We start from the raw sequence: 21759 nt of genomic DNA, 5'->3' as shown, positions 1-21759 counted from the left end.
AGAAGCATCTCTCCAAAAATTACAGGGACAGTTTCAATTTGTATCACATTTGCCACCCAACATCTGTCAGATAACAAGTCTCTTTTCTGCGAATATAGGATAAAGTTACTAATGACAAGCTTGTTCCCTGATAAAAGAGCTGTTGTATTAAATATAAGGCAGGGGTGACGCAGTGATTGGAAAATTTCCAACTGTAGTTTTAATGATGATTTCACATTAAGATTACCAACTTATATAATTTCTATGATATGGGAGTTATAGGCACATTATCTTTTTCCTCTCTGAATGACAGTGCAAGAGGGTGGAAAAAAAGACTGGTCATTTCACATCTTGAAACCATAGACTAGTAGGGAAAAAAGCAAAACAAACAGAAAAAGTAGAGGAACTGGCATCTGGGATTTGCAATAATATAATATTTTAGTAATTCCATAGGCACTTTAATGCTTATTTTTTTTGTGTCAATTTGACTGGACCAGGGGTTGCTCAGATCCTTGGTTAAACGTTGTTCCTGAGTGTGTCTGTGACGGTGTTTCAGGATGAGATTCACATTTGATTTGGTAGACTGAGTAAAGCAGATTGCCTTTCCCAGTGTGAGGGTCATCCAATTTGTCGAAGGCCTGAAAAGAACAAAAGACTGAATAAATAAGGGAGACTTCTCTTTCTCTGCCTCGGTATCTTTGACCTGGAACATCAGTCTTCTTTTGCCTTCAGACTCAGACTCCAATTGGAAGTACCTCATCAACAGTCTCGGGTCTCCAATTTGCTGACTGTAGATCTTGAGACTTAGACTCCATAACTGCAATCTCCTATTGGTTCTGTGATTCTGTTTTTCTGAAGGACCCTGACTAATACAGGCACTTTTTTAAATTAGAAAAAATTCTTATAAATAAAAGGTATAAAATTTTCTTCTTATTCTCCACTTTGTAGCCATTGATCTAGACTAGGAAGGAGACTAGCTCTCTCCTGGCTGCTCACTGAGTGTTCCACAGGTGTGGGCTCTGCCGAAGAACCACTTTAGCCCATTGATTGATGCAAAATATGGCTTCTCCTTTACAACTTGCAATAACCCCTGTAGTCCTTGCAGGAAAAGATAAATACATATCAGGATAGAACCCCAACCCTTACAGAAGACTCATATTTACAAGAGTAAATTCTCTTACCATTGTTTCATTTGTTATGGTTGCTGCTACTCACCATCTTCTCCCCTGCCCCCCTTGATAACCTGCTCTTGATTTAGGTTTTTTTTTTAAGTCCCTTTAGGATGTCAACAATAGTTCTTGGTTAAATTTAGATGTAGGCAGATTAAAAACCTAAACTAAAGAGAGACAGTAGAGTATGGAATGTCAAGCTTGTATCACTCCTAATAGAAGATAGTAATGATAAGAGAGTCTCTAGAAAATAAGTTATCATAAAAATATGTATTCACCCCTTCCTATACATGAAGCTGGTCCTGAAAGGAAATAAATAATTAAATAAGACTTTAATGCAGCTATGAAAATCTTTAATAACACTGTTTCAAAGACTCACAAATAAAACTAGTAAGAGATGGAAGAGATATTATGGATCAACTGGAACAGTGTTTCTCAACCTTTTATTTATTATCTTCCTCTTAAAAAGCCATTTCAGGCATATTATTTTCTAATTGTCCATCAATGAAATTTTAACACTGCAGACACACAGTATATCAGTTTATATACTATATATACAACTGTGCTTTATACATGAAAAGAGTAAGATTTTTAGGCTACCAAGAAACAATATTGACCCCACTGGGTGTAATATTATTCCCTTGACAATGCATAATCTAGAAAAAATCGGGAACCTGAAACCCTAAATGGCAAAATTACATCTATCATTGCTAATCTAGTTAATAATAGAGCAGACACTAGGATTCTGATATACTGCTTTCTATTAGAAAGTGCTTTGCATATAGCCACCTTGTGATACCATATCTGAAAACACCAATGCTCTGAACAATGAAACATAATTTTGACTGGATAAACAGAGATACAAAGAAGTGAAATAACAATTAGTACTAATATAAATTCATTCGTTAAAACTGTATTTTAAAAAGTAGCTGTGCTTCATTATAATTATTAAGATTCTACTGTAAAAATTATCAATTGCTATTCTTATAATTATCACTGTAATTATATGTGGTTCATAAAAGTGTGGCCTCTTTTATAAAGAATACCAATTATAATAGACTTCATATGTATTAGACATTTTAGAAGAATTGATTAAATTTAACTTGCATAAAAAAATGAAAATTGGATTTTAAAATGTTGTAGCTCCACCTCAATGCATAAGGCAAATGTTAACAGCCACGATAGGAGGAATTGACAGTAACACAATCATACTAGGGGACTTTAACACCCCACTTTCACCAGTGGACAGATCATCCAAAATGAAAATAAATAAGGAAACACAAGCTTTAAATGATACATTAAACAAAATGGATATAATTGATATTTATAGGACATTCCATCCAAAAACAACAGAATACACTTTCTTCTCAAGTGCTCATGGAACATTCTCCAGGATAGATCACATCTTGGGTCACAAATCAAGCCTAGGTAAATTTAAGAAAGTTGAAATTGAATCAAGTATCTTTTCTGACCACAACACTATAAGACTAGATATCAATTACAGGAAAAAAAATCTGTAAAAAATAGAAACACATGGAGGCTAAACAACACACTACTAAATAACCAAGAGATCACTGAAGAAATCAAAGAGGAATAAAAAAATACCTAGAAACAAATGACAATGAAAATACGACGACCCAAACCTATGGCATGAAGTTAAAGCAGTTTGAAGAGGGAAGTTTATAGCAATACAATCCTACCTCAAGAAACAAGAAACACCTCAAATAAACAACCGAACCTTACATCTAAAGCAATTGGAGTAAGAAGAACAAAAAAACCCCAAAGTTAGCAGAAGGAAAGAAATCATAAAGATCAGATCAGAAATAAGTGAAAAAGAAAAGAAAGGAACAATAGCAAAGATCAATAAAACTAGAAGTTGATTCTTTGGGAAGATAAACAAAATTGATAAACCAGACTCATCAAGAAAATAAGGGAGAAGACTCAAATCAACAGAATTAGAAATGAAAAAGGAGAAGTAACAACTGACAATGCAGAAATACAAAGGATCATAAGAGATCACTACAAGAAACTATATGCCAATAAAATGGACAACCTGGAAGAAATGGACAAATTCTTAGAAAAGTACAAACTTCCAAGACTGAACAAGGAAGAAATAGAAAATATAAACAGACCAATCACAAGCACTGAAATTGAAACTGTGATTAAAAGTCTTCCAACAAACAAAAGCCCAGGACCAGATGGTAACAGAGGCGAATTCTATCAAACATTCAGAGAAAACTTTCTCAAACTCTTCCAAAATATAGCAGAGGGAGGAACACTCCCAAACTCATTCTATGAGGCCACCATCACACTGATACCAAAACTAGACAAAGATGTCACAAAAAAAGAAAACTACAGACCAATATCACTGATGAACATAGATGCAAATATCCTCAACAAAATACTAGCAGACAGAATCCAACAGCACATTAAAAGGATCATACACCATGATCAAGTGGGGCTTATCCAAGGAAAGCAAGGATTCTTCAATATATGCAAATCAATCAATGTGATACACCATAGTAAAAAATTGAAGGGTAAAAGCCATATGATCATCTCAAGAGATGCAGAAAAAGCTTTTGAGAAAATTCAACACCCATTTATGATAAAAACCCTGCAGAAAGTAGGCATAGAGGGAACTTACCTCAACATAATAAAGGCCACATATGACAAACCCACAGCCAACATCGTTCTCAATGGTGAAACACTGAAACCGTTTCTACTAAGATCAGGAACAAGACAAGGTTGCCCACTCTCACCACTATTATTCAACATTGTTTTGGAAATTTTAGCCACAGCAATCAGAGAAGAAAAGAAATAAAAGGAACCCAAATCGGAAAAGAAGAATTAAAACTGTCACTGTTTGCAGATGACATGATACTATACATGGAGAATCCTAAACATGCTACCAGAAAACTACTAGAGCTAATCAATGAATTTGGTAAACTAGCAGGATATAAAATTGATGCACAGAAATCTCTTGCATTCCTCTACACTAATGATGAAAAATCTGAAAGAGAAAGTAAGGAAACACTCCTATTTAACATTGCAACAAAAAGAATAAAATATCTAGGAATAAACCTACCTATGGAGACAAAAGACCTGTATGCAGAAAACTGTAAGACACTGATGAAATAAATTAAAGATGATAAAAACAGATGGAGAGATATACCATGTTCTTGGATTGGAAGAATCAACATTGTGAAAATGACTCTACTACCCAAAGCAATCTACAGATTCTGTGCAATCCCTATCAAGCTACTAATGACATTTTTCACAGAACTAGAAAAAAAAATTCGCAATTTTTAGGGAAACACAAAAGACCCTGAATACCCAAAGCTATCTTGAGAAAGAAAAACAGAGTCAGAGGAATCAGGCTCCTGCACTTCAGACAATACTACAAAGCTACAGTAATCAAGACAGTATGGTACTGGCACAAAAACAGAAATATAGATCAATGGAACAGGATAGAAAGCCCAGAGATAAACCTGTGCACATATGGTCACCTTATCTTTGATAAAGGAGGCAAGAATATACAAGGGAGAAAAAACAGCCTCTTCAGTAAGTGGTGCTGGGAAAAGTGGACAGCTACATGTAAAAGAAGGAAATTAGAACACTCCCTAACACCATGCACAAAAATAAACTCAAAATCGATTAAAGACCTAAATGTAAGGCCAGACACTATCAAACACTTAGAGGAAAACATAGGCAGAACACTCTATGACATAAATCACAGCAAGATCCTTTTTGACCCTCCTCCTAGAGAAGTGGAAATAAAAACAAAAATAAACCAATGGGACCTAATTAAACTTAAAAGCTTTTGCACAACAAAGGAAACCATAAACAAGATGAAAAGATAACCCTCAGAAGGGGAGAAAATATTTGCAAATGAAGCCACTGATAGAGGATTAATCTCCAAAATTTCCAAGCAGCACATGCAGCTCAATATCAAAAAAATAAACAATCTAATCCAAAAATAGGCAGAAGACCCAAATAGACATTTCTCCAAAGAAGATATATAAATTGCCAACAAACACACGAAAGGATGCTTAACATCACTGGTCATTAGAGAAATGCAAATCAAAACTACAATGAGGTATCACCTCACACTGGCCAGAATGGCAATCATCCAAAAGTCTACAAACTATAAATGCTGGAGAGGGTGTACAGAAAAGGGAACCCTCTTGCACTATTGGTGGGAATGTAAATTGATATAGCCAGTATGGAGAACAGTATGGAGGTTCCTTAAGAAACTAAAAATAGAACTACCATACGACCCAGCAATCCCACTACTGGGCATATGCCCCGAGAAAACCATAATTCAAAAAGAGTCATGTACCACAATGTTCATTGCAGCTCTATTTACAATAGCCAGGAGATGGAATCAACCTAAATGTCCATCGATGGATGAATGGATAAAGAAGATGTGGCACATATATTCAATGGAATATTACTCAGCCATGAAAGAAACTGAGTTATTTGTAGTGAGGTGGATGGAACTAGAGACTGTCATACAGAGTGAAGTAAGTCAGAAAGAGAAAAACAAATACCGTATGCTAACACATATATATGGAATCTTAAGAAAAAAAAAAAAGGTTCTGAATAACCTAGGGGCAGGACAGGAATAAAGCCGCAGATCTATCTCTGCTTTCACACCGTAAACCAATAAAAGTTCTGCCTCTAACTGGTCTTACTGATCCCAGTCATGCCCTTTTCCAGCCATTCACCTCACAACAGCCAAACTCAATGTTTTCAAAGGCAAAAATGCAAGTTGATTATGTCACTGTATATATAAAATTTGGTAAATAAAATAATATATTGTTTTTAATTCTTATCACTTTTTTACTATTAAAGATAATGATAATCAATATGTATGTATTAAAGGCTTTTGTAAAGTTTCTGCTTCATATCCTTTGCATATTTATCTATTTTGGTTTCAATGTATTTTAAATGATTTACCTAAACTATTTGGAAAATTATAATTTTACTCTATATAATATTTATTTATGACAAGAATTTTCCAATTTCATCTTTATCTTAACTATCTATGACTTCTGACTTGCACAAATTCTTAACACGTACTGGAAAACATATTTCCTTTGTACTTGCTTCTTTTAGTGTTATACTTTAAAAAACTTTAAATGTTCATCAACATTTATTATGTTTTTTTATTTTTTCAAATTGCAGTTTGCTTTTGCAGGTTATACTTACAAGTGTTGTCTATTCAAAGAATTTTTATTTATTGCTGATTTTACTCAGTGTTCTTCCTTAGATTGTTTTATGATTGATATGAATGAAAACCCATGAGATCATCATGTTGTTTATCTTACTAGTTATAATTCTGTCCAGATTACAATATACACTGGAAATATTTTTTATTCATTAAATAGACAATCATAAATTATAACATCATGAAATACTTAGTTACTAGTTTATGTAAACTTGAATAGCAGGCACAGTGGATATAGCTTTTCTGCCATTCTGTTTGATTGACTTTATGTTTGCTGATCATAACAAAGGTAATGAATGTAGAAGGATGATAGAATTGCTTTAAGAAAAAACAGGGGCTATTCTGGAGATAAAGAAGAGTAATAAGAAAATAAAGCCTTTAAGGTTGAGTAAAATGTTAGGGTATGAAATGTATATTTGCTTAGTGATATTACAATTGATTGCTATTCATTTACAGCTTTAATAAAAAATCCCAAAAATTTTTGTAGGAAAATACTGTTATTCGTATTTAGAATTTTACCCACATAGAAATAATTGTTTTTATTATGCAATATTTCTTAAAGTAAGCCATGTTAGAAATATAACTGTGTCATTATTATAGCTTCAGTTTTTAAATAGACACAACCACCTGCCAATGTGTATTCAGACTTGGCTATTTAATACAAGTTTATTATATTATCTCACAATACAGGATGTGGTCTTGAAACCGCTAGGTGGCATTTCAGGGGGCTCCAAGGATTTCTGGTTCTTTATGTCTCAGCACAGAAAGAATTCAACAAGAGGTAAAATGATAGATAAGAAGTGATTTATTAGAATAGGATGCTTGTGAGGCTTACAAGTGGGCACATGAGAAGGTGTCATGCTGTGAGAACTTAATGGGCTACAGTTTTATAATCAAAGGAAAAGTGGGGAGGGGAAAAGACCACCTTCTTCCTCATTCTTGAGTAGATATCATGCTTCCATCATCAGTTCCTCCTCCACGTCAGGTGGGGGAGTTTTCTTGTCCCGACATGATCAAGCCGGGACTGTCATGGCGCAATGGAAATGAGCAAAAAGGCAGTAACATATGTTAAAAATGGCAAATCATTTCAGGTTTCAGTATAATGTCCCCCTTTTCTCATATATTTGTCTTTAATGTGCCCAGAGAAGTATGTCCTAAGAATCATTAACTGACTGAGCTCACTGGGCAGTATGTGGGTCTCATGCCACCATTGTTTTATTGTTGGGGCATGTCTCATGCTTCTGTTGCATGGTTTTGTTGCTAGGCAAGCCTGCATGGTTTTGTGGTTAAGCAAATCTGCTTTCTTGAGTGATCATTAACTTACAGGGGTCTCCCATACTTTTTTCTTTTCTTATAATCCTCTAGTAGTATTAACTATTTAATTACCTACTTTGTCCCTTTACTCTGTCCCTATCAGTCTCTGTGGTCTTTTCTGAGCTATGGACTCCTTGACACACATACCATTGAGGCATGGGGTGGAAGCCTTTTTTACAGTCATCAGAAATTCATTGGCCATGCACTGTATATCTTCCTAGCCAAGGATGCTCCTAAGAGCCAAGGGAAATTCTTCAGAGAGCTAGGATACCTAAGAAACTTTATCAGCCAAAACTCACTAAGCAGCTGTGGAATGGTTGTGACGGCCCAATAAAGGGGAACAGAGTGGGGCACTAAATCACATACTGTACATCAGTAAGCAAATAAAATCAAGTCTTGTGACCAAAGTAGAGTAGAGTCTCAAGTAGAGTCAGTAGGGTAGCTTCAGTTACATTTATATAGTAAAAACCAAACCAAACAATACAAAAATATTTTTTTCCATCTTACCTCTTCTATTGGCTTTTTATCTACAATGCTGTGTGTGTGTGTGTGTGTGTGTGAGCTTCTGAGTTTACACTATGCATTCTAAACCTTCTAAAATCAATCATGAATTAATATTATGCCAGTTCACATTAAAACAGAAAAATTGACAACAGTAAAATGTACTTATACATCCTCTAACAGTTTGTGTTATTGCTGTCATATATTTCAAATCCATATACACTAAAAATTCCATGTACATTGCTTCATTTTTAGTTACAGTTAATTAAAGAATATAAGAAGATAAAGAAAAGTGACCTTTTGTTTTTACCCACATATTTAGCATTCCTATTGCTCTCTATTTCTGTACATCTAAGATTACATCTGGGGCCTTTGACTTGAAGAGCTTCCTTTATCAGTTCTTGTACTATATGTTTGCCAGTGATAAGTTAAAAATTTCACTTATTTGAAAATGTCTTTATTTCACAAACACAGCACTATAGATAAAAAGCCAATACAGGAGATAGGATGAATTAATATAAATACACAGAATTAAATCAAAAAATGTCAAGAAAGGAAAAAATAATCAAAATACAAACTGAACATATAGAAAATAAGCAGCAGATGGAAGATATACACACAATTTTATCAAAAATTTTTAAAATATAAGTTAAAAGAGATTGTAGGAATTGTTTAAAAAATAAGGGTCAAGTAGTATGTGTACAAAAATTGAACTTTAAATACAAAGAACCAGACAATTTGACTACTCCTGCTTCTTTTATCCAAGAGAAATAAATATATATGACCATAAAAAGACTCATACTGGAATGTTCAAAGCAGTTTTATTTATAATAGCCCCAAATTGAAAACAACCTAAATGCCCATCGATAGGTAAATGAATAAATAGTTGGAATATATTTATTCAATGCAATAATACTCAATAATAAAAATGAATAAAGTATACAACACTGTGATAGATCTCAAAAATATTATGGTGAGCAAATGAAGCCACATATAAAATAGTACATATTTGTATGCAGTTCTAGAACAGGCAAAATTAATCTACAGTGATAGAAATCTGAACAGTGATTGTCTGTTTTACAGTGAGAATTAACTGAAAATGGCTATGAGGAAAATTTCTAGGGTGATGGAAATATTTTGGTGCTGTTTTTAGTGATTATTACCCAGGTATATTATACATTTGTTAAGTTCATAAAACTGCAATGTTAAAATCCATGCATTTTATTATATGTCAATATGTTGTAATAAAAATGGAAAGAAAATATCTATAGAAGGTAATGCAGAGCATTTCTGAAAAGGGATAATAAATAAAAATAAAATTAAAGAAGTATCAGTTATAATTAAAAATCCTAAAGGGCATGTTTTTTTGTTTGTTTGTTTGTTTGTTTTGTTTTTTTTGCGGTATGCGGGCCTCTCACTGTTGTGACCTCTCCCTTTGTGGAGCACAGGCTCCGGACGCGCAGGCTCAGCGGCCATGGCTCGCAGGCCCAGCCGCTCCGCGGCATGTGGGATCTTCCCGGACCGGGGCACGAACCCGTATCCCCTGCATCAGCAGGCGGACTCTCAACCACTGTGCCACCAGGGAAGCCCCTAAAGGGCATGTTTGATACATATATGGTAAACCCTATTATTGGACATAATCAGAAAAAATAAATCTCATAAAAAAGAATGATCAGTTGTTCATATCACAAATGGAACTCTCTTTTTCAAGGTTATGGAAAGAATTAAATATTTAGCTTTAACATTGTTAGAGTATAATTTAGCAGTATAATTTTAGGTTCAACCAAATCTGGGCTATTTCATATGTTATTAATAGGAAGGGCTTTAGAGCCAAAGAGACTTCACTTTAAATACTCGTAATATCACTAAATAACAATTGATTTTTAAAGTAATATTATTCACCGGACATGGCAATGTTGTCAGAGGGAGAAATAAAGTTATTATATAAGTCTCCAGCACATAGTGTTACCAAGTCTAAGTTCGTACTGCTCACCACACAACAGGTCAATAAATGGAGAGACGAGTTGGTGGGGCAAGGAATAGCAACTTTATTTGGAAAGCCAACGGACTGAAAAGATGGTAGACTAATGTCCCAAAGAATCATCTTACCAAAGTTAGAATTCGGGCTTCTTTTGTACTGAAAGGGGGTGTGTGGTTGGTTGTTGCAGGAATTCTTTGTTCTTACAGCTGTCCATGTAGGTCTGGTCACAATGTTCCTATAAGCCTCCAGCAGGACATTTATTATTTTCTGTTCTGCAACTTTTAATTTCTATATGAATGGAAAAGTATTATACCTTTAAAGATCAGAGCCTTGAGAATGGGCTATCATGTATATTTCAGGCTACAGGCAACATTTCGTTTGCAAAGGTGCAGAGCCTGCATGACTAAGCACAGGCAACAGAGCACAAGGGTTAAAGCTAAAGGAATAGATCCAATATGGAGTCAGGTTTGTTCCTCCCTGTTACAGTTATGAGATCAAATTGTTTTCCCTAATCTTGATTTAGTAATAAATAAGAGATTACATCAGTATAAGTCCATCACTGAAAGCATAAGCTTTCTTTCCACTCCATAGAAAAATAAATATTTGTTCATGATAATATTTCTGGGTTATAAAATGCTAGGTGATAAAATATTTTTAAATATATATTTAGCAAAAGGATCTTGGACGTAACCTAACGTGAATTAAGTTGAATTTTGTGTGGTTTTTCATCTGCTCTCAGAAAAGTTAATACTATGCAGTATTGATTGCCTTCACTAGAGAGTATGTTTCTATTAAATTAATAACACTAAAATGAAATAATTCTTTCAACAATGCAAATGCCTAGAACTGCTTTCTGATAGTGATTATTGAAAACCTGTGGCATACAAAATGTAGTTAGATATATAGGATTTAGAGACCATGACATTAGCCATTTTTAATAATTTGTTTCTTTGAATTCTTTAACAGGCAGAATGCCATTCTTCCTGTTCACTTGGGCATAAAAATATTTCCAATATGTTACTGAAGTCATTTTTTGGGTTTGGGCAAGTCACTTAGTAAGTTCAGCCTCCTGAATAGTTAAATCAAAATTGCCTGAAATCAGACCAACTGGATTAAAATTCTGGTTAATATTTGACTTTTTACTTAGCCAGTTTGTATCTGATTTTCCTCATCTTCAACATGGGTATAATTACAAAATCTACCTCATAGTTGTGTGAAGTTTAAAGATGACACTAAAATTACTATGCTTAGAACAATGTCTGCCATAGACTAATTAACCCATCATCAGTAGATTCCTTCACCTACCAGGCAAAATCTCTAAAGTAGAAGATCTCTAATGTTCTCCCAATTCAACTTTCTCAGTTTATAATTCTGCTATTTTTTTCTACCAACTATAGTTTGTGTCTACTATATTTTAAGGTAGTTTTCCCGTGAGCCAATATATTGTTTAAATATTATATTTGTTTGCTATTTATTGCATATTTCAGTGTGAAACTTGGTTTACTAATGCAGATAACATTTATTTTAGTTCTTTCTTTGCATAATATACACATCCACAATTTTTAAGATAATGGTACTGATTCATTTGTTTCTTGAATATTGTGAGTTGACAGATTCTATTTTCATTTCAAACTTTGAATCAGGATTTTCTAGTGTGTTTTTTCATAGAGAAATTTTTTCTCCTAGAGCATTTAAAGGGAAAAAAATGGAGGAAAAAAAGCTAGAGACATGTTTTTTTTTTTTTTTTTCTAAGCTGTGTATTGTGTTCTCTCTCTTAACCACCTTTATTCATGCTAAGGGAGGGAAGGGGGGTAAAAAGCTGAGGAGCGTAAGACCTCTCTGATGGTGTGGTCAGCATTGTGTAATCATGGAGGTCCCTGATCATCATGCCTGAACAAAAGTAGCCAGGATATTCAATCATACTTGGCAGCTTGAAAGCAGCTGAGCAAATGGTAGACTTATCCTTACATGATTGTTTTACCTAATCTACTCAGTTAACTGTAAATATAATGTGATAAAGTACCTGTCTATTTGCTCTCAGCTGTTAGAACCTCAGCCTCTCCCAGGTATCTTACTTGTTTTCTTTGTCCTCTGTGTCCCCTTCATGAGTAAAATGCTCTTATTAAATTGTTCCTATTAAATATGACTAATAGATTTTTTCATGAAATTACCTCATTCCCTATCTAATGAATATCATTTTTATCCAATGTACATCACTGTCATTACCTTAAGCAGTTTAAAAAGAACTTAGAGCATGCATGGTTAAATTTGACTGGTGAGAATAATTTTTATTACATAATTGTATACATAGTAATTTTTATGTATAAGCAATACTTCCTTTACTGAAGAACTAGAGATGGAATCATTATCAACTGAGGAGACTAGAAAGGTGGAAGGTTGTTTTTTTTTTTTAATAAGGTGAATACTGTTAGCCAAAGGTCTTTATTTTATCGTATATTGGTATATTAGAAATCTTTGTGTCTACCCTTTCATGGTGCACAGAGGACCAAGAAATAATGTCCTTACATAATCAATTCAAACCTTAGAGGTCTTTGTGTGTTTTTTTTCTTTTACACATGCCCTCATTAATATCCACTTAAATTCTGACAGTAATTAATCAATCTTGAATTGCAGAAAAAAGCAGCTATAAAAAGTCATTATACTTCGTAGTGTGCATTTGATAACTTTTCACCAGAAGTTATACAGCATTGAAACCAAGGTTTCTAGTTAGAATTTAACAAACAAAATTTATTTAATTTTTCACATTCAACTTCTTTATTTTGGAAAGCAACCTTTACCGAGAGGCTGAAATAATTTTTACCTGAATTTATTATATAGTTGAACTTATGAAATTTGTTGGCCTCCAAAAAAACATTCTCTTAGTTTTAATTATTTAATTTTTTTGTTTTATGATGTTGATTTTGATAGTTTTTGTTGTCATTGCTATTGTCGTGTGTGTGTGTGTGTGTGTGTGTTTATTTCTGTTTTTATTTTAGCTTTGTCTTTAGGGTATTAACAATCAAACTCAAGGTCTTATAGATTCTAGATTTCTCATTGGCTGGTGCAGGAGTAAAGTCAAAGTTGTTCCATAATTTTAAATGTTACAGCATTTCTTTATCTGTTTCACACAATACTTTAAATGATAACCAATGTTCTCTTTATCCTTTTCTGTAGGAGATAAAGTAAATCTTTTTCATTCTTGGTATGTGTCCTCTATCATACTGGATTTGGAGGAGAAACCCAGACTCTATAATATCTCATTGTGTGTCCAAAGTTATTGAGGCAACACAGGAAAATAAATGGGGACCTTAAAGGATAAACATATGCTCTTCATAGATTACATTGGCAGATGGCTCTTCTATAGACACCTTTCTGTATGTCAGAGTCTTTGAAGAGGCTGCAATTAAAGTCTTCCCAGATTCCTTAGTTTCAGGCCACCTTCTTTCATCTTTAAAGTTCACAAGGTGGCATCTCTTTCTCTGACCATTATTCCGTGGTCACATCTCTGTCTGCCTGACTACCTCCAGGAAATTTTCTCTGCTTTCAAGGATTAAAATTATTAGATTGATCCCACTTGGATAATCCACAACAGTATTTCCATCTCAAGATCCTTAACGCTAATCACATACACAAAGTGACTCTTTTCATCTAAGGTAATACATTTGCATGTTCTAGGGATTAGGGTGTGGCAATCATTGGGGATTATTATTCTGCCTACCAGAATTTTAAGGACTTTCACTAATAAAAATAATAGACTGTGCACAAAGTAAAGGAATACCAGTAGCATTTGCTATGCACTGAATTGTGTCCCCCCAAATTCACATGTTAAAGCCCTAATCCCCAATGTAACTGTATTTTGAGATAGGGCCCATAAGGAAGTAACTAAGGTTAAATGAGGCCATAAGAGTAAGGTCCTAATCCAATAGGGCTGATGCCCTTATAAGAAAAGGAAGAGACACCAAAGCTTTTTCTTTCTACCATGTGAGGCCACAGAAGGACGGCAGCCATCTACAAGCCAGGAAGAGAGCTCTTACCAGAAACCAAATCATCTAGCACCTTGATCTTGAACTTCCCAGGCTCCAGAACTGTGAGAAAGAAATTTCTTGTTGTTAAAGCCACCCACTCAGTGGTGTTTTATCATAGTAGGCTAAACAGACTAATACAGCATTATATTCATTTCAAATAGTAGCAATATCTATAAAGTAGATATTACTTCATTTCATGCCAGATAATTCTTAGTCTCACTCTTCCATAAATACAAGAAGATGCTTATACACGTGTTGTCTTTGATTTGAAAACTTAAGAATATCAAGAAATAGTATTTCCTATATATCTTTCCAAGCAAATATTTACATTTAATGATTTAAGATGACTCAAAGCTCTCAGTATAAAGAAAAAGGTATGTTATTAAGACTACGCATATTAGAATTTTATATAACAGACACTTTCATTTAGGAGGCACTGGAGATCTTAATAAACACATTGAAAAGTACATGGATAAAAATATAGCACCAAAGATTTATTCTTAACATTATTATATCCTGAGACGAACATAGAAAATTGAAATTACCTGTAACTTTTACAAAAGTTGAGAAAGAGTTATACCAAATATTTCCTTATTAATAGCCATATCTATGCTCTTCAGAACCTATTTAGACAATAGAGTGAAGATTCCTTGTGATTTAATATAATATTGAAGGATATGATCCTACTATGTATAGGCTCTTGTGCCAAGGATATTGCTTTCTATGTGTAGAATATTGTGCCAAGCACATGGTTTGATTTTCTGGATTTTTTCTTTACTTATATCTTATGAATAAGAGACCTTTTATTCAGGATGACAAAAAGAAAGACTAGAGAGTTCATTAACTTACCTCATGTCACTCAGGTGTACGTGCTGGAACCAGAAATCAAATTTAAACAGTTGACTCAAGAACCAACATGGTTAAGCATATGTTATTCAGTCCCATTAATATATCATTGCATAAATATGCCATATTGATTTAATTAATTTCATATATATGGGCAGAGGGTATTTTGCCAAATTTTGACATTATAAGCAACACTATGTTTGACTTTTAACATTTATACTGGTCCTATTCTATATCTAAATGCATGCTACCTGACACTTCTAGGAATGAATTAAATATGAACTGACATCACTCCGTATATTCTCTTCCCAAAGAAGCCTGTCTGCTCATCATTCTTCCCCTTGACATCTCAGAAAGGGTGATCAAATTTTCATCACCTACTGTGCAATTCCTAAGTCTGCACAATATACAAATAAAAGAATAAAAGGAAAATATATTTGAGCACAGACAAAGAAATAGCACAGGGTAACATCTAAGCTCAATAAAGGCAGGCACCATATACTTTTTAATTTGCCAAAAAATATCTAACAGTAGTACTCTAACTAAATAGAGTCATTGTTGAGTGACTGAATAAAAGTAGATCCTTTCTACAAAAATGCCCAATAGAGCCAATTTAAATTCCTGAAATAAATAACAATAGCAACTATTATGCAAAACCAAAGATGCACAAAGATGAGGCTAAACATTTTATGTGAATTTAGTAATTTAATCTTTATCCTTAAATAGTGGGTATTATAATTGACTCCATTACATAGATGAGAAAAATAAAGCTCAAAAAGTTTTGCTACTTTATTCAATGTCAAATACAGTGAGCAATTTGAAGGCCAAGGACTTGAATACAATATTAACAGATGCCTAAATCCTTGTGTTTACATACATTATACTATCCTGCCCCAATAATAAGTAACTTAACGTAACAGATAATTTAACAGCCTGTGAACACAGAACAAGTTTGTCCTGGTGAAGCATCTTCAAATTTTCATATAGTAGGATTTATTTTTCTCCTGTGTATGTTGAATATAACATGAATAGCATTTACCCAGTTAGAAAATTTTGGTTAGGTCTGTCTTCCTCTTCTGCTTGCCCCTGGAACATCAAAAGTGGTGTTAGAAATGAGCTTGTGCTCTTTCATCTTGGCTATTGATAGATTGTGTTCATCCTTATAATTCAGCGTCTCCCAGAGTCTGGAGAATATGGAGCACCAGATTTTAAAAAAAGTTTGGATATGATGATGGAGAGCAGAGAATTTTCAGATCATGGATTCCTAAGAGAAGAAGATTTTATAAGGCCTGCCATGTACCCCAGACATTTCCAGACTTCTCAAGGCTCTGGCTTTACTAAATGTTCACATAAATATTCAAAGACAACACACACATCACAACCCCAAACAAGGGGTTTCGGACAACTAAATTTGAGAAATGTTTATTTAAAAGAAGTTCATTTTTTCTTTACCTTAGGACTTATGAAAGCCTATAACATGGCGATGTTTAATGTGCAGTGTCAAAGAACATAGCCTGATGCCTTTACCAAACGTACTTAATACCTAACCCCTTAATACCTGATCACTATTCTACCTGACACACTTTGGGAAACACTGGTTGAGTGATTTCAGAACTCCTTAAAGCACTTTCACAACCACACTGAGGATTATAAAATGTGTCATTAACAATCCTAAAAGTAGAGTCAAATATAGGCTAGCTTCACATAATTTCAAAGGCAATGTAAGATACCAGTGCCATGTAAAAAAAGAGTATTACTTTTTAAAAATGCTGTGTCTCCAGTGATCTTGATGACATAAAGGATGACATTGTGTGGACAAGTAAGGATATTGATGTCTACGAACAGAAGAGTATTTCGGAATAAGGCTCTAAATGCTAACAAATTTTAGGAATAACTGAACTAATTTATTTTGCTTCTATTTTCTAGTTTTTTTGGTATATCTAAGAGTGATATAGATAAGATTCTGGGCTAAAATAAATACTTTCAACATGTGTACAATAAAATATAATTAATTAAAAAATGTCGGGCTTCCCTGGTGGCACGGTGGTTGAGAGTCCGCCTGCCGATACAGGGGACATGGGTTCGTGCCCCGGTCCCGGAAGATCCCACATGCCACGGAGTGGCTGGGCCCGTGAGCCATGGCCGCTGAGCCTGCGCGTCTGGAGCCTGTGCTCCGCAACGGGAGAAGCCACAGCAGTGAGAGGCCCGTGTACCGGAAAAAAAAAAAAAAATGTTGTGACATAATTTAAAACCAGTGTTTTCTATTTCTTAATTAAAAAAAAAAAAGTAATGGAATGCTTTAAGCTCAACATTGTCTTAGATAGAAAAACTACAGTAGTTTCAGTTTACATATGAGGAAGATGAGGCTAAGCTACTTGCCCCGGAAGCTTGGATCCGAAAAGACATAGACTGGTTAAATAATTTCAAAAAAGCATAAATATCTATTTTTTGCTTCATAAATTGTTATATTGAAACTACCTTGGAAGGAGGATTTATATGTATATCAAAACAAGTCATTTGAGAAGCCTCAGGTATGTCCCTGGGGAAGAAATCCTGTGACTCAGTTACTCTGCAGCAGGGTGATAAAAGCAGACAAAGGAACATGCTGGGTTAGCAGTGGTTACCTTCTTCTTTGGCACTGGGCATTCAACTCAGTTGAAGAAAACATGTGGAACCTATGAAAGCCTTGAGAGAGCAGAAAAAGCAAATCTTCTCTTCCTCCTGTGAATTCCTTGAATCTATCTTCTTACAAGAAATGAATGATCAATGAACTTTATTGACTCTTTCAAATATGTATATTTTTATATTTAAAAGTGTTTACAACAGATTAAACTATTATTTTATAAACAACTCGCTCTCTTTCATTCGTTTGTCCTTTTATGTATCTTGGACCCTGGGCCAGGAATCTCTTTTCCTACTTCCATTCCCATATCCAAGACTCAGCTCCATTAAATATGTATTCTTCTACAAAGCGTTTCTTTTATTTTTAACATCTTTATTGGAGTATAATTGCTTTACACTGGTGTGTTAGTTTCTGCTGTCTAACAAAGTGAATCAGCTATACATATACATATACCCCATATCTCCTTCCTCTTGCGTCTCCCTCCCACCCTCCCTATCCCACCCCTCTAGGTGGTCACAAAGCACTGAGCTGATCTCCCTGCGCTATGTGGCTGCTTCCCACTAGCTCTCTTTCTTACATTTGGTAGTGTATATATGTCAATGCTACTCTCTCACTTTCTCCCAGCTTACCCTTCCCCCTCCCCATGTCCTCAAGTCCATTCTTAACATCTGCGTCTTTATTCTTGTCCTGTCCCTAGGTTCTTCAGAACCTTTTTTTTTTAGATTCCATATATATGTGTTAGCATATGGTGTATGTTTTTCTCTTTCTGACTTCACGCTGTATGACAGACTCTAGGTCCATCCACATCACTACAAATAACTCAATTTCATTTCTTTTTATAGCTGAGTAATATTCCATTGTATATATGTGCCACATCTTCTTTATCCATTCATCTGTTGATGGACACTTAGGTTGCTTTCATGTCCTGGCTATTGTAAATAGAGCTGCAATGAACATTGTGGTACATGTCTCTTTTTGAATTATGTTTTTCTCAGGGTACAAAGCGTTTCTTGTCTCACATTTGTTTCTCCCTCCACCCAAGATACTATTTGCCTCCCTGTTGTCCTTATATTCATGTATGTCTGCCTCTTTCACTAACTTGTGGGCTCTTTTATAAATTCCTGAGCTTAGCGTTGTATCCAACACACAGTAGCTCTAAAGCAAATCATTATTACATATAATATAAAAGATTATTTAGTCTGGAACTTTACTCTGAATTCTTCAGCTTTGATCAGGAACCCTGAAGCAAAACATTGTATGAAAGTTTAAATGTATTAAGAAAAAGAAATGGAGGTTTCGTATTTTATGTGGCTCCCATACATTTACTGAGTTCAAGATGGCAGCGTAAGAAGATCCTGAACTTACCTCCTCCCACAGAACAACAAATAGACAGGTACATACAGATTAATTCCCTCTGAAGGGAACCTAAGAACTAGCTGAATACCTGCTCCACAACACAGTATAAAAAGGATCACACAGAGATGGGTAGAATCCAAAACACAGTCTTGATTATATGTTTGTTCAGCTCTTAACGTTCAGCTTTTAACAATTTCCTCAGAATGTAAACACTATGACTTCACTCTCAACCGAGAGCTTCAAGTGACTCTTTTAAATATAACAAAATGCCACTTCATAAAACTGTTTTGTTTTGACAGCATCATAAGAGTAAATGTTAGTAGAGAGTCATAAATATTCTCAGAATTAGCGTTTGCCTGCAGCTTTCACGGAATTAAATGTCTTGATTCAATGGTTGTAAAGTAATGGCTCAGCTACCTCTAGAATCCAATCCCTCCCTCTTCCCGGAAGCCCTTTCTGTCAGTGAACAGAAGTTTTCAGACTGAATGCATTTATTTTTTAAAGTGTTGTTTATTAAACGGTTTCAACTCTACTCCCAGACTAGCTTTGCTCCTTTGAAGAAATTAACTTTTCCTGTTTTGATCTTAAAATATAAAACTCTGAAATGAGTGTGATATCCCATTGATTTTCTGATATCTAGTACAGAGCAGGGTAGTATTTAATCCTATGTACTTCTCATACATCCTAAAATGGCATTTGTTCCTTCCTTCCTTTGTTCCTTTCATAGTACACAATCAATGGTATGGAAGCCTTACGCTATAACATCACATTGCCAGAGCTATGCAAACTAGTAAGTTTGAAGTCCTCATGAATAAAATATTTTTTAGGTCAGCCCTGGACTTTATATTACTATTTCAATTTTCACTGTGTAATTTTTAACTTAAATCCTTACTGCTTCATCCTTCCATTTTTGAAGAGATCCTACGCATTAATTTCATGCCAATAAGACAGCTTACTTTAGTAATTTTACAGGGCAAAATTGGCTTGTCAAAAACTTTTACTAGCTGAGTGATTCAGTAACATCAATTCATGATGAAGAGAAAGGAGAAAATATAAAGAAGACATATAAATATATATATGTATACATATATTTATACCTTAAAAAGTAGGGCTATCATTAATTTCATTTCTACATTCAGCAAAAAGATATTCAGGCTTTTCTACTTATCTTTCAATGAGCAGACCTCAGAAATCAGTGATTGATTGTCAAAGTGTGGTTTCCAAGACAGCTGCACTGCATTCATGTCAACTGGGAACACTGAAAAAGCATAGTCCAGGGCCTCATCCCAGACATACAGAATCAGAAATCAGGGATTTGGTCCAAGCAACCTGTGTTCTTAAGAAGCCCACTCGATGACTCTAATCTACACTATATTTTGAGAACCACTAACTTGATGTGATTCTTCACTTTGAAGAGCCTTCTCATCCCCACCTGATGAGCCCCTCACTGTCTTGTGTACTCTCTTCCTTGCGTAGGATGTCACTGCTCCAAATGCACAATGCCAAAAAAAGATTTTTTTCCACCCAATAAATACAATATTATGTATGTTTTTTTCTTTAGAGATATTAACTTTTAAGTTATGAAGTTAAAAAAGTACTTGTAGGGGATTCCCTGGTGGCACAGTGGTTGAGAGTCCGCCTGCCGATGCAGCGGACACGGGTTCGTGCCCCGGTCTGGGAAGATCCCACATGCCGTGGAGCAGCTGGGCACGTGAGCCATGGCCGCTGAGCCTGCGCATCCAGAGCCTGTGCTCTGCAACTGGAGAGGCCACAACAGTGAGAGGGCCACATACCACACAAAAAAATAAATAAAATAAAAAAAAAAGTAACTTGTAGACTTACAATAATCACTTTATTTCCAGATATCATTTATATTGTGTTTGCTTAGAGCTCTTCAAGCTGTTTATTTAATGAATTAGTTGAGCTATGTAAAACAAAATAATAAAACAGAGGAGAGATTATTAAGCTTTAAGAATATCTTGAAAACTTGATTTATTGGCATTAAAATATTTACCGATTATTGTTTTATTCAGTTATTGCCACAATAATGCACCATAAGAAAGTTCTCCCAAACTCAATACTTAAAACAATAATAAATAATTTGTTCTTGTTGGTGCATCTGTGTTCATCTGGGGGCTGACTTATCTCCACTAGGCTCTTTGGGTCTTGCCTGTAAGTTACAAGTTGCATTTCAGTGTGCTTTATGCATTCGTTCATCCTTTCTGGACCAGAAGGAGCATATTCTCCTCCCAGAGATGGTAGAAGTGCATGTGAGATTAGTGGGGAGAGAACACTGCATGCCTTGATAAGATTTAGACTTGACACACTGCCACTTCCATCTACATTTCACTTGCAGAAACCAGTCATAGAGCTACACTCAACATCAGTGCAGAAGGAAAATATATTCCATCTCTAGAGGGAGAAACTGCAAAATCATATGGCAAAGCCTGCACATAAAGGGTGGAGTCAAGTATTGAGTACAATAATGTAATTTACTTAAGTTCTCACTGCATTCTAGTCACTTTTCCTAGCACTTAGAATGCAGAAGTGAATGCAGAAGTAAATAAAATAATTTCCTGTCTTTTTTGAAGCCTATATTCTATGGAAGATATAGACATTAAATAAATAGATAATACAGCAGTTAGTGACAAAGAAGTACTTGGGGAAGATAAAGCAGATAAGTATAGAGAGCAGTGTGAAGGAGGGCAATTGTTACTTTATATAGGGTGATAAGG

The sequence above is a fragment of the Pseudorca crassidens genome, chromosome 9 (assembly GCF_039906515.1).
Source record: "Pseudorca crassidens isolate mPseCra1 chromosome 9, mPseCra1.hap1, whole genome shotgun sequence".
NCBI lineage: Eukaryota > Metazoa > Chordata > Mammalia > Artiodactyla > Delphinidae > Pseudorca > Pseudorca crassidens.
This window is presented reverse-complemented; position numbering follows the sequence as displayed.